A 13231-nucleotide genomic window follows, 5' to 3' on the forward strand; every position below is an offset into this window, starting at 1 on the left:
ATGGCGGTAGGGGGTGTCAGAATCCCCATGGCGGCGCCATGGAGGATTCTGCAGGGCAGCGGGAAACCGGCGGGAGACCGCTGGTTTCCCGCATCTGACCGCGGCGGAACCGCCGCGTTCAGAATGCCCTGCGGGGCACCGCCGGTCTGTCGGCGGTGCTCCCGCCGACCCTGGCCCCGGCGGTCTCGGACCGCCGGGGTCAGAATGACCCCCATAGGTAGTTAAGGTTTAGTTAGGTTGAGCTACACTAGGGCTATGAGGGAGAATTGAATGAAGCAGAAATAGCCAGATAAAGGATTGAGCCCTATGGCTGATATGTTCTGCAACATGCCTTAGGTTGTTAGTTAGTTGTTAGTTATGTTGAGCTACACTACGGCTAGGAGGGAGAATTGAACGAAGCAGATAAAGCCAGATAATATTTGCCATTAAAGAATTGATCCCATATGAATGGTATGTTTTACAACATGCCTTCGGTAGTGGGAAATATAAAAAGCCAACAGCAACAAGGGTAATGAATGTTGAGAACAGATTGAGAAATGCTTAAGAGACATCAAACATTTATGAATTTGTTAGTTGTTTGTTATTTGTAAGTTTAGTATTATCATGATGAAAGATGAAAGTTGTATTACAAAATGAAATCATGAAACTTCAACGTAAGATTATTGTAATTTGGAACCTTAAGGCTGTGCAGGGATTTAGCCCATTCAGTGCTTAATAGTCAAAGGAATAACATATCTGCAGGATATCTATGGAATGTCTCCACATTGCAAAAATGTTAATGGAATGTGTTGGAAGATGGTTTATTAGTTGTTTGGCCTCCACGAGTAATGGGTCCGCACACAACTACCACTGGGAGCCAAACACCTCATTGTAGCACTTGACTCTCATAGGGTAGAGTTGCAGAGCAGTCTCAAGGCTTACTCAAGGGACTTGGTGTGGGCTAGTAATCCCCATACGTGAGCACAGAAGCAAGACATTCAATAAATGATTGTCCAGTCCGTGTTTTTTCTTTTGATAAAGTAAAAGTACATTTATTACACACACACTACTCAAAACTATGCAACAATTTACAAATATATACAGATTGATGGAATTACTCTTGGATGACATTGTGTAATCATTGTGGTCTCCCCTGAGGGGAAATATAATCCAACAACCTACATGGCAAAACATTTCCTGGTATTCCAATGCCATATTGGTATGTAATTTGGAGTGAGAGCCCCTAGGTCTAGCAATAAAGTACATCATTTTGCCAAGAGGTGGCTGTCAGTCTCATTACTCAATCAGAATCAACAAGGAACAGGTAGAGACATGTTGGAATAAGTTAGAAATTGGGATTACTCTCGAGTTACTTCTGAAATACTCCTCATTAACTAGGTGTAATACTATCCTACACCCCTAAAGAGTGCAGTACCACAAGCAAAGATCAAAAGTTACCCAATGATTGTGCTTCACATTGGGTTGGAACCTTTGTCCTGCCCAACCTAGTGTGGGGACACAAACGTTGTATTTCGGGGATGGTGCGCTGTTCCTGCAGCTCGCCCTGCCAATGGACGCTTGGTTGGTGGTGACCCCATCTTCCTGGGACCATCACGAGCTGAGCACACACATCAGAAAGGCTTGGGCTTCGCAAGGCCTTGTTGGGCATATGCATATAGAATGAGTGGCTCTCCCACTGTGCTGGGGAGACAGGCTTCGACTTTCCTTGGTTTTTCTTCAGTTTTCTGCAGCCTTGAGCCGCATATCCCAGTTTTTAGGGGGGGGGGTCCTAGTGGAGGGCATGGTAGAGAGCCCACCACAAGCTGCCCTCATAGTTAGGGGGTGTCCGGTCCCACCCCGTGTCAGGATACTTCAATTCGATTTCCTCAGAAGCAGAAGATAACTCCTCAGTCCCGACCCGAGATTGACATTTGTAAATACTTGCTCTTTTAAAGTTCGTTTTTTTTCTTTGACTTTAATATCTTAAACAAGAACCTTGTAAACATAAGGTTAATTCATAAATTAACTCTGTAGCCTTGCCGACTCCCACGGGAACGGTCTACTATCAAACTCTTCGAATAAACCTTGACAATATTTATCTGTTTTCTGTAATATAATCTTCAAATGTAATTTTACCTCACAGGAGTTTCTGTTCTGAAGCGCGCTCTCTCTCCACACAGCTGATTCCTGTCAGACCTCAGTTGAAGTGCAAGGCTTCCAGCTGGAGAGCTCGTAACCTAGCAACCAACCGATTGCAAGACTAGAACTGTAACTAACCTTCAGGACTCACAGCGGCAATCTTGGATCTTCTCTTCTTGATTCTTCCTTTGAAATAAGCACAAGATTACTCTGCAAACCTTCTTCCAGTTTGGGCTTTGCTGTCTCCACTGAGGATATCTCTTTGCTTTTCTCATGCACTTCTTTGATTTGACTTGGCAAGTTTGTGTGGTCATGACACCCCGACATCCCTGTCAAGCTGCCTCCCCATTGGAGGGAGGCACAGGGAGCCCACCTACTGCTGCCCTCTTGTTGGAGGGTGCCTTGTCCCACTCTCCAGGTGGGTAACATCGGGGAGTGGCTCGGGGAGCCCACCCCTGGGTGCTTCTGCCGGCTTCCCGCATGGCCAGCACCTCCAGGTTCTGCAGCGGAAGCCGACCTTTCATTGTGGGTCTGCCCACTCCTACAGGCAAACATGTGCTGCTGCAGTGGCTGGGCGGGCCACCTGGGGAGTGTTAGACCACTCCCCCACCTCTCCACCTCGTTAGGGCACTGGAATGGGGTCCCGGTCTCCTCCTCACCATTCCGGGGCGCGTTACGGCACTCCCTGTCTTCAGCCTCTTTGCAGAGCCCAGAGATGGGGTCCGGGTCCCTCTGGCCACTTTTCACAGGGGGCGCGGCAGCACTCCTGACTTTCTCTTCCTTGTGGGGCCCCAGGACGATTTTCATGGGGAGCATGACAGCACTCTCCATTTTGGTCTTTGGCTGCCGGCTCTCCCTCAGCCAGTGGCCATCTTTGGGGGGGATGTGACGGCATCCCCGGACTGTTCCTCTTGGCAAGGCCCTGGGATGAAGTCCGGGCCCCCTTCCTGCATTTTGTCAGGGAGCACGATGGCGCTTCTGTCTTATCCTTCTCCTTAGAGGCCCCAGGATGGGGTCTGGGGCCCCTCAGCTCCTCTTCACGGGGGTTGCAATGACAGCCCCTGGCTTTACTTCTTTTTGGGGGCAGCCCCTGGGCCCTGGCCCGCCCCAGGGACATCCATCATAGCAGCGGCAGAGCCCCCGCATTTTGCTGCTCACTCTGAATTAGGTCCTTTTCTTTGAGGCGATGTGCTCTCCTTGCGCCAGCCCAGTCTTTCCCCCAACTAGTCCTTGGGGAGGGCAAGGGGGCCAGCTTACCTGGTGCTGCCTTGTGCATCACTGGGCCTGAAGTCCTTCAGGGGCAGAGTCCCTGCCCCAGGGAGAAGTCAGGGAGTTCATCCTACCAGTTGCCCAATACACCTGTCTGCAGCCCCGTGTAGGAGGCTGGACTGGATTGTAGTGAGTACCAAGGGGTACTTACACCTTACACCAGGTCCAGGTATCCCTTATTAGTGTATAGGGTGTCTAGCAGGTTAGGCTGATAGAAAAGGTAGCTTAGCAGAGCAGCTTAGGCTCAACTAGGAGACGAGTGAAGCTCCTACAGTACCACTAGTGTCACTTGCACAATATCATAAGAAAACACAATACACAGATATACTAAAAATAAAGGTACTTTATTTTTATGACAATATGCCAAAGTATCTCAGTGAGTACCCTCAGTATGAGGATAGCAAATATACACAAGATATATGTACACAATACCAAAACTATGCAGTATAGTCTTAGGAAACAGTGCAAACAATTTATAGTTACAATAGGATGCAATGGGGACACATAGGGATAGGGGCAATACAAACCATATACTCCAAAAGTGGAATGCGAACCACGAATGGACCCCAAACCTATGTGACCTTGTAGAGGGTCGCTGGGACTGTAAGAGAACAGTTAGGGTTAGAAAAATAGCCCACCCCAAGACCCTGAAAAGTGAGTGCAAAGTGCACTAAAGTTCCCCCAAGGACATAGAAGTGGTGATAGGGGAATTCTGCAGGAAAGACACAAACCAGCAATGCAACAACGATGGATTTCCAAACGAGGGTACCTGTGGAACAAGGGGACCAAGTCCAAAAGTCACAAGCAAGTCAGAGATGGGCAGATGCCCAGGAAATGCCAGCTGTGGGTGCAAAGAAGCTGCTACTTGACAGTAGAAGCTGAGAATTCTGCAGGAACGACAAAGGCTAGAGACTTCCCCTTTGGAGGATGGATCCCCCACGCCGTGGAGAGTTGTACAAAAGTGATTTCCTGAAGAAAGACCCCCAACAAGCCTTGCTAGCTGCAAATTGTGTGGGAATAGTTTTTGCATGCTGCTGTGGCCCAGGAGGGACCAGGATGTCGCCAATTGCGTCTGGGGACAGAGGGGGCGTCGAGCAAGATTAGGAGCCCTCTCAGAAGCAGGGAGCACATGCAGAAGTGCCGGAACAGGCACTACGAAGAGGAGTGAAATGGTGCTCACCCAAAGTTGCACAAAGGAGTCCCACGTCGCTGGAGGACAACTTAGAAAGTCGTGCAATGCAGATTAAAGTGCCGTAGACCCAGGCTTGGCTGTGCACAAAGGATTGCCGCCGGAAGTGCACAGAGGCCAGAGTAGCTGCAAAAGACGCGGTTCCCAGCAATGCAGTCTGGTGTGGGAAGGCAAGGACTTACCTCCACCAAACTTGGACTGAAGAGTCACTGGACTGTGGGAGTCACTTGGACAGAGATGCTGAGTTCAAGGGACCTCGCTCGTCGTGCTGAGAGGAGACCCAGAGTACCGGTAATGCAGTTCTTTGGTGCCTGCGGTTTCAGGGGGAAGATTCCGTCGACCCACGGAGATTTCTTCGGAGCTTCTAGTGCAGAGAGGAGGCAGACTACCCCCACAGCATGCACCACCAGGAAAACAGTCGAGAAAGCGGCAGGATCAGCGTTACAGAGTTGCAGAAGTCGTCTTTGCTACTTTGTTGCAGTTTTGCAGGCTTCCAGCGCGGTCAGCAGTCGTTTCCTTGGCAGAAGGTGATGAGAGAGATGCAGAGGAACTCTGATGAGCTCTTGCATTCGTTATCTAAGGAATTCCCCAAAGCAGAGACCCTAAATAGGCAGAAAAGAGGGTTTCGCTACTTAGGAGAGAGGATAGGCTAGCAACACCTGAAGGAGCCTATCAGAAGGAGTCTCTGACATCACCTGCTGGCACTGGCCACTCAGAGAAGTCCAGTGTGCCAGCAGCACCTCTGTTTCCAAGATGGCAGAGGTCTGGAGCACACTGGAGGAGCTCTGGGCACCTCCCAGGGGAGGTGCAGGTCAGGGGAGTGGTCACTCCCCTTTCCTTTGTCCAGTTTCGCGCCAGAGCAGGGCTGAAGGGTCCCTGAACCAGTGTAGACTGGCTTATGCAGAAATGGGCACCATCTGTGCCCATGAAAGCATTTCCAGAGGCTGAGGGAGGCTACTCCTCCCCTGCCTTCACACCTTTTTCCAAAGGGAGAGGGTGTAACACCCTCTCTCTGAGGAAGTCCTTTGTTCTGCCTTCCTGGGCCAAGCCTGGCTGGACCCCAGGAGGGCAGAAACCTGTCTGAGGGGTTGGCAGCAGCTGCAGTGAAACCCCTGAAAAGGCAGTTTGGCAGTACCCGGGTCTGAGCTACAGACCCGTGGGATCATGGGATTGTGCCAACAATGCCAGGATGGCATAGAGGGGGGCAATTCCATGATCTTAGACATGTTACATGGCCATATTCGGAGTTACCATTGTGAAGCTACACATAGGTAGTGACCTATGTGTAGTGCACGCGTGTAATGGTGTCCCCGCACTCACAAAGTCCGGGGAATTTGCCCTGAACGATGTGGGAGCACTCTGGCTAGTGACAGGGTGCCCACACTAAGTAACTTAGCACCCAACCTTTACTAAGTAAAGGTTAGACATATAGGTGACTTATAAGTTACTTAAGTGCAGTGAAAATGGCTGTGAAATAATGTGTGCATTATTTCACTCAGGCTGCAGTGGCAGGCCTGTGTAAGAATTGTCAGAGCTCCCTATGGGTGGCAAAAGAAATGCTGCAGCCCATAGGGATCTCCTGGAACCCCAATACCCTGGGTAGCTGAGTACCATATACTAGGGAGTTATAAGGGTGTTCCAGTATGCCAATGTGAATTGGTGAAATTGGTCACTAGCCTGTTAGTGACAATTTGGAAAGAAATGAGAGAGCATAACCACTGAGGTTCTGGATAGCAGAGCCTCAGTGAGACAGTTAGTCATAACACAGGTAACACAGTCAGGCACACTTATGAGCACTGGGGCCCTGGCTGGCAGGGTCCCAGTGACACATACAACTAAACCAACATATATACAGTGAAAAATGGGGGTAACATGTCAGGCAAGATGGTACTTTCCTACACAACCCCCCCCAAACGAAGGACAATAAGACTAGTCATTACCAGATGGGTCTTCATTCTCTAAGTGGAAATATCTGGAGAGTCCATCTGCATTGGAGTGGGTACTCCCAGGTCTATGTTCCACTGTATAGTCCATTCCCTGTAGGGATATGGACCACCTCAACAATTTAGGATTTTCACCTTTCATTTGTTTTAGCCAAAGTAGAGGTTTGTGGTCTGTCTGAACAATGAAGTGAGTGCCAAACAGGTATGGCCTCAACTTCTTCAGTGCCCAGACCACAGCAAAGGCCTCCCTCTCAATGGCAGACCAACGCTTTTCTCTAGGGGTCAACCTCCTACTAATAAAAGCAACAGGTTGATCCTGGCTCTCAGAATTAAGTTGTGATAGGACTGCCCCTACTCCTAATTCAGATGCATCAGTTTGGACATAGACATTTTTAGAGTAACAAGGGCTTTTCAGGACAGGTGCAGAGCACATGGCCTGCTTCAGCTCCTCAAAAGCTTTCTGACAGTTTGCTGTCCATAATACCTTTTCAGGAATTTTCTTGGATGTGAGGTCATTAAGAGGGGCTACAATGGAGCCATAGTTCTTTATGAACCTCCTGTAAAACCCAGTGAGGCCTAAAAAGGCTCTCACCTGAGTCTGAGTAGTAGGGGGAACCCAATCTAAAATAGTTTGGATTTTCCCCTGAAGTAGTGCAATCTGTTCTCCACCAACCAGGTGTCCCAGATAAGCCACCTTCCCCTGCCCTATCTGGCACTTTGAAGCCTTGATAGTGAGGCCTGCCTTTTGCAGGGCCTCCAAAACTTTCCATAGGTGGACCAGGTGATCATCCCAACTGGAGCTAAAGACAGCTATATCGTCCAGATATGCTGCACTAAAAGCTTCCAGCTCTTGCAGGACTGTGTTCACCAACCTTTCAAAAGTGGCAGGTGCATTTTTCAATCCAAAAGGCATTACTGTGAATTGGTAATGGCCTCCAAAGGTTGAAAATGCAGTTTTTGCTTTTGCATCTTCTGATAACTTGATCTGCCAATACCCTGCAGTCAAATCAAAAGTGCTTAGATATTTGGCAGATGCCAGTGTATCTATGAGCTCATCTGCCCTAGGTATAGGGTGAGCGTCAGTTTTGGTTATCTGGTTGAGACCTCTGTAGTCTACACAAAACTGCATTTCCTTCTTTCCATCTTTGGAATGAGGTTTTGGTACAAGTACCACAGGAGAGGCCCATGGACTTTGAGAGTGCTCAACACCTCCCAGTTCTAGCATTTTCTGCACCTCTTGCTTTATGCAGTCTCTGACATGGTCAGGCTGCCTATAGATCTTACTTTTGACAGGCAAGCTGTCTCCAGTATCTATAGTGTGCTCACACCAAGAAGTGGTACCTGGCATAGTAGAGAAGAGTTCAGAAAACTGACCCAGGAGATTTATGCAGTGGTCTTTCTGCTCAGCAGTAAGACAATCTGCCAGTACAACACCTTCCACAAGAGCATCTTGTTCTGTGGAAGAGAAGAGATCAGGGAGAGGGTCACTCTCTTCTTCCTGTCCCTCATCAGTTGCCATGAGCAGGGTGAGATCAGCCCTGTCATAGTAGGGTTTCAGGCGATTGACATGGAGCACCCTAAGGGGACTCCTGGCAGTGCCTAAGTCAACTAAGTAGGTGACTTCACCCTTTTTCTCAACAATTGTGTGGGGTCCACTCCATTTATCTTGGAGTGCTCTTGGGGCCACAGGCTCCAAGACCCACACTTTCTGCCCTGGTTGGTACTGAACCAAAACAGCCTTTTGGTCCTGCCATTGCTTCTGGAGCTCTTCGCTGGCCTGAAGGTTTTTACTGGCCTTTTTCATGTACTCAGCCATCCTTGATCCGAGGCCAAGTACATAATCCACTATATCTGGCTTTGGAGCTTTTAAAGGTTGTTCCCAACCCTGCTTGACAAGTGTTAGTGGACCTCTCACAGGGTGTCCAAAGAGGAGTTCAAAGGGGCTGAAGCCCACTCCTTTCTGGGGTACCTCCCTGTAGGCAAAAAGGAGGCATGGTAACAGAATATCCCATCTCCTGCGGAGTTTTTCAGGGAGATCCATAATCATGCCTTTGAGAGTTTTGTTAAATTTCTCTACCAGTCCATTTGTTTGTGGATGATAGGGTGTAGTGAACTTGTACGTCACACCACACTCCTTCCACATGGCCTTCAAGTAAGCAGACATGAAATTGCTTCCTCTGTCTGATACCACCTCTTTTGGGAAGCCCACCCTGGAAAAGATTCCCAGGAGGGCCTTTGCCACTGCAGGAGCTGTAGTGGTCCTAAGAGGAATTGCTTCAGGATATCTGGTGGCATGGTCCACTACCACCAATGTAAACCTATTGCCTGAAGCAGTAGGAGGGTCAAGGGGGCCAACTATGTCAACCCCACCCTTTCAAAGGGAACCCCAACCACAGGCAGTGGAATAAGGGGTGCCTTTGGAGTGCCACCTGTCTTGCCACTGGCTTGACAGGTTTCACAGGACTTACAAAATTCCTTTGTGTCCTCTGACATTCTAGGCCAATGAAACAGGGGAACAAGCCTGTCCCAAGTTTTCATTTGCCTCAAATGTCCAGCTAAGGGAATGTCGTGAGCAAGAGTTAGGAGGAACTTTCTGTACTCCTGAGGAATCACCAATCTCCTGGCAGCTCCAGGTTTTGGATCCCTTGCTTCAGTGTACAAGAGGTTGTCCTCCCAGTAAACTCTGTGAGAGTCACTGACATCCCCATTTGCTTGTTTGACAGCTTGCTGTCTTAGACCCTCTAGTGTATGACAGGTCTGCTGTGCCACACTCAGCTCCTTCCTGGCAGGCCCCCCTTCACCCAAAAGCTCAGCAGTGTCTGCTTCCAGCTCCTCTGGTGTAGGTTCTGCACAGGGTGGGAATTCTTCTTCCTCAGAAGTAGAATCCACTGTAGAGGGAGGGATAGTAGGTACTGATTTACATTTGCTACCCCTAGCTTTAGGGAGCACTTGGTCCATTCTTCCAGGATCCAAGTCACCCTGTCCTTTTTGCTTTTTGGCCTGAGCCCTGGTCAAAGCAAAAATATGCCCTGGAATGCCCAGCATTGCTGCATGAACCTCCAACTCCACTTCTGCCCAAGCTGATGTCTCTAAATCATTCCCTAATAGACAGACTACAGGTAAATCTGAGGCAACCACAACTTTCTTTGGGCCAGTAACCCCCCCCCCCCAGTTGAGATTCACAACAGCCATGGGGTGGCTAAGGGTGTTGTTATGAGGATCGGTTACTTGGTACTGGTGACCAAGTAGGTGTTGTTCAGGGTGGACCAGTTTCTCTATTACCATTGTAACACTGGCACCTGTGTCCCTGTAGGCCTGAACCTCAACACCATTTATTAGGGGTAGTTGCTTGTACTTATCCAAGTTAAGGTGACTAGCAACCAAGGTGGCTAAATCAATAGCCCCCTCAGAGACTAACACAGCCTCTGTGGTCTCCCTAATCAGACCAACCCCAACTAAGTTACCAATAGTGAGCCCAGCTACTCCCTTGGATTGGCTATTAGTAGGTTTGCTCCCACCACCACTGCTATTAGTAGGGACACTAGGTGAAGCAGTAGGGGTTGTAGTGGTTGGAGGCTTGGTGCTTTTCTTTGGACAACTGGGATCTGTTGTCCAATGGCCTTTTATTTTACATAAATAGCACCATGGTTTCTTTTCTTTGTTTTGATTGGAAGGGGATTTGGGCCCACCACCCCCACCAGAGTGTTTTTGTGAGCCTGATGAAGACTCATTTTTAGATTTATCCCCACCCTTGTCAGAAGACTTACCATCCTTCTTCTTATTGCCATCTTTGTCACCCCCTGCATGAACTTTTCTGTTCACCCTTGTTCTGACCCATTTGTCTGCCTTCTTTCCCAATTCTTGGGGAGAGGTCAGATCAGAGTCCACCAGGTACTGGTGCAACAAATCAGACACACAATTATTTAGAATATGCTCTCTCAGGATTAAGTTATACAGGCTTTCATAATCAGTAACTTTACTGCCATGTAACCACCCCTCCAAGGCCTTCACTGAATGGTCAACAAAGTCTACCCAGTCTTGTGAAGACTCCTTTTTGGCCTCTCTGAACTTCATCCTGTATTGTTCAGTGGTTAAGCCATAACCATCTAGGAGTGCATTCTTAAGAATAGTGAAATTATTGGCATCACTTTCTTTCACAGTAAGGAGCCTATCCCTACCCTTTCCACTAAATGATAGCCATAGGATAGCAGCCCACTGCCTTTGAGGGACATCCTGTACAACAAAGACCCTCTCAAGTGCAGCAAACCACTTGTTAATGTCATCCCCCTCCTTATAAGGGGAAACTATCTTATGCAGATTCCTTGAATCATGCTCTCTTGCAGGATGACTATGGGGAATACTGCTGCTGCCACCATGGGTTTCTAAACCCAATTTCTGTCTTTCTTTTTCTACTTCTAAGGACTGCCTATCTAAATCCAACTGTTGCTGCTTGAGCTTCAGTCTGGATTGTTCCACTCTCACTCTATTGAGCTCCCTTTCTAACATTCTGTCATCAGGGTGGGTGGGAGAGGCATGTCTAGAAACAGAGGTATGCTGAGATTGAACAGAAGGAGACCTGGCCCTAACAGATGGCACCTTAACAACCTGGCTAACAGAAACAGCACTTCTACTATGGTGAGACCACACTATCAGTATGATGTGACTCAACATCAGTGCCAGCTATGCTAGGTTGTCTGCTAAGGGACAGGCTAGGAAGTTTCCTTTCTAAATCTTTAGCTGGGGTGCCCCATGGTCAGATTGGGAACCATCAGCTAACTTTTCAACAGAAGTGCCAGCTCTGGCCTTATCCTGTTCAACAAGCATATTCACTAACAGTTCTCTAGAGGGATTCTTCCTTACACTTAAACCTCTATCTATGCAGAGACTCCTTGCTTCTTTCCAGCTAAGGTTATCATAAGCAAGTTTGGACAGATCAACAGTTTGGCCTGTGCCAGACATTTTAGACAGTGTTTAAGTGATAGAAAAAGTGAAGAAAAAGTTTTTCAGAACTTTTCAAAAGACAGAAAAAAAACTTTTTAAACTTTTTAGAAACTTTTAGAAAGTTTAGAAGTACTTTTCAGCACTTTAGAAAAGAAGTGAAAAGAGGAAATGCAAAACTTTTTGGTTAGGTGTACATACACTGAACTTGTTTTGTATATTTTTCTCTTATGAAAAGTACAGTGACAAAAGTGGTAAGTAGTTGCAAAGTACTTATCCCACCGCTGCCACCAATGTAGGAGGCTGGACTGGCTTGTAGTGAGTACCAAGTGGTACTTACACCTTGCACCAGGCCCAGGTATCCCTTATTAGTGTATAGGGTGTCTAACAGCTTAGGCTGATAGATAATGGTAGCTTAGCAGAGCAGATTAGGCTGAACTAGGAGACGAGTGAAGCTCCTACAGTACCACTAGTGTCACTTGCACAATATCATAAGAAAACACAATACACAGATATACTAAAAATAAAGGTACTTTATTTTTATGACAATATGCCAAAGTATCTCAGTGAGTACCCTCAGTATGAGGATAGCAAATATACACAAGATATATGTACACAATACCAAAAATATGAAGTATAGTCTTAGGAACCAGTGCAAACAATGTATAGTTACAATAGGATGCAATGGAGACACACAGGGATAGGGGCAACACAAACCATACACTCCAAAAGTGGAATGCGAACCACGAATGGACCCCAAACCTATGTGACCTTGTAGAGGGTCGCTGGGACTGTAAGAGAACAGTTAGGGTTAAAAAAATAGCCCACCGCAAGACCCTGAAAAGTGAGTGCAAAGTGCACTAAAGTTCCCCCAAGGACATAGAAGTGGTGATAGGGGAATTCTGCAGGAAAGACTCAAACCAGCAATGCAACAACGATGGATTTCCAAACGAGGGTACCTGTGGAACAAGGGGACCAAGTCCAAAAGTCACAAGCAAGTCGGAGATGGGCAGATGCCCAGGAAATGCCAGCTGTGGGTGCAAAGAAGCTGCTACTGGACAGTAGAAGCTGAGGATTCTGCAGGAACAACAAGGGCTAGAGACTTCCCCTTTAGAGGATGGATCTCCCATGCCGTGGAGAGTCGTGCAGAAGTGTTTTCCTGAAGAAAGACTGCCAACAAGCCTTGCTAGCTGCAAATCATGCGGTAAATGTTTTTGCGTGCTGCTGTGGCCCAGGAGGGACCAGGATGTCGCCAATTGCGTCTGGGGACAGAGGAGCCATCGAGCAAGACAAGGAGCCCTCTCAGAAGCAGGCTGCACCCGCAGAAGTGCCAGAACAGGCACTATGAAGAGGAGTGAAATGGTGCTCACCCAAAGATGCACAAAGGAGTCCCATGTCGCCGGAGGACAACTTAGAAAGTTATGCAAATGCAGGTTAGAGTGCAGTGGACCCAGGCTTGGCTGTGCACAAAGAATTGCTGCCGGAAGTGCACAGAGGCCGGAGTAGCTGCAAAAGACGCGGTTCCCAGCAATGCAGTCTGGCGTGGGGAGGCAAGGACTTACCTCCACCAAACTTGGACTGAAGAGTCACTGGACTGTGGGAGTCTCTTGGACAGAGTTGCTGGAATCAAGGGACCTCGCTCGTCGTGCTGAGAGGAGACCCAGAGCACCGGTAATGCAGTTCTTTGGTGCCTGTGGTTGCAGGGGGAAGATTCCGTCGACCCACGGGAGATTTATTCGGAGCTTCTAGTGCAGAGAGGAGGCAGACTACTCCC

Source organism: Pleurodeles waltl, chromosome 7 (genome assembly GCF_031143425.1).
Source record: "Pleurodeles waltl isolate 20211129_DDA chromosome 7, aPleWal1.hap1.20221129, whole genome shotgun sequence".
NCBI lineage: Eukaryota > Metazoa > Chordata > Amphibia > Caudata > Salamandridae > Pleurodeles > Pleurodeles waltl.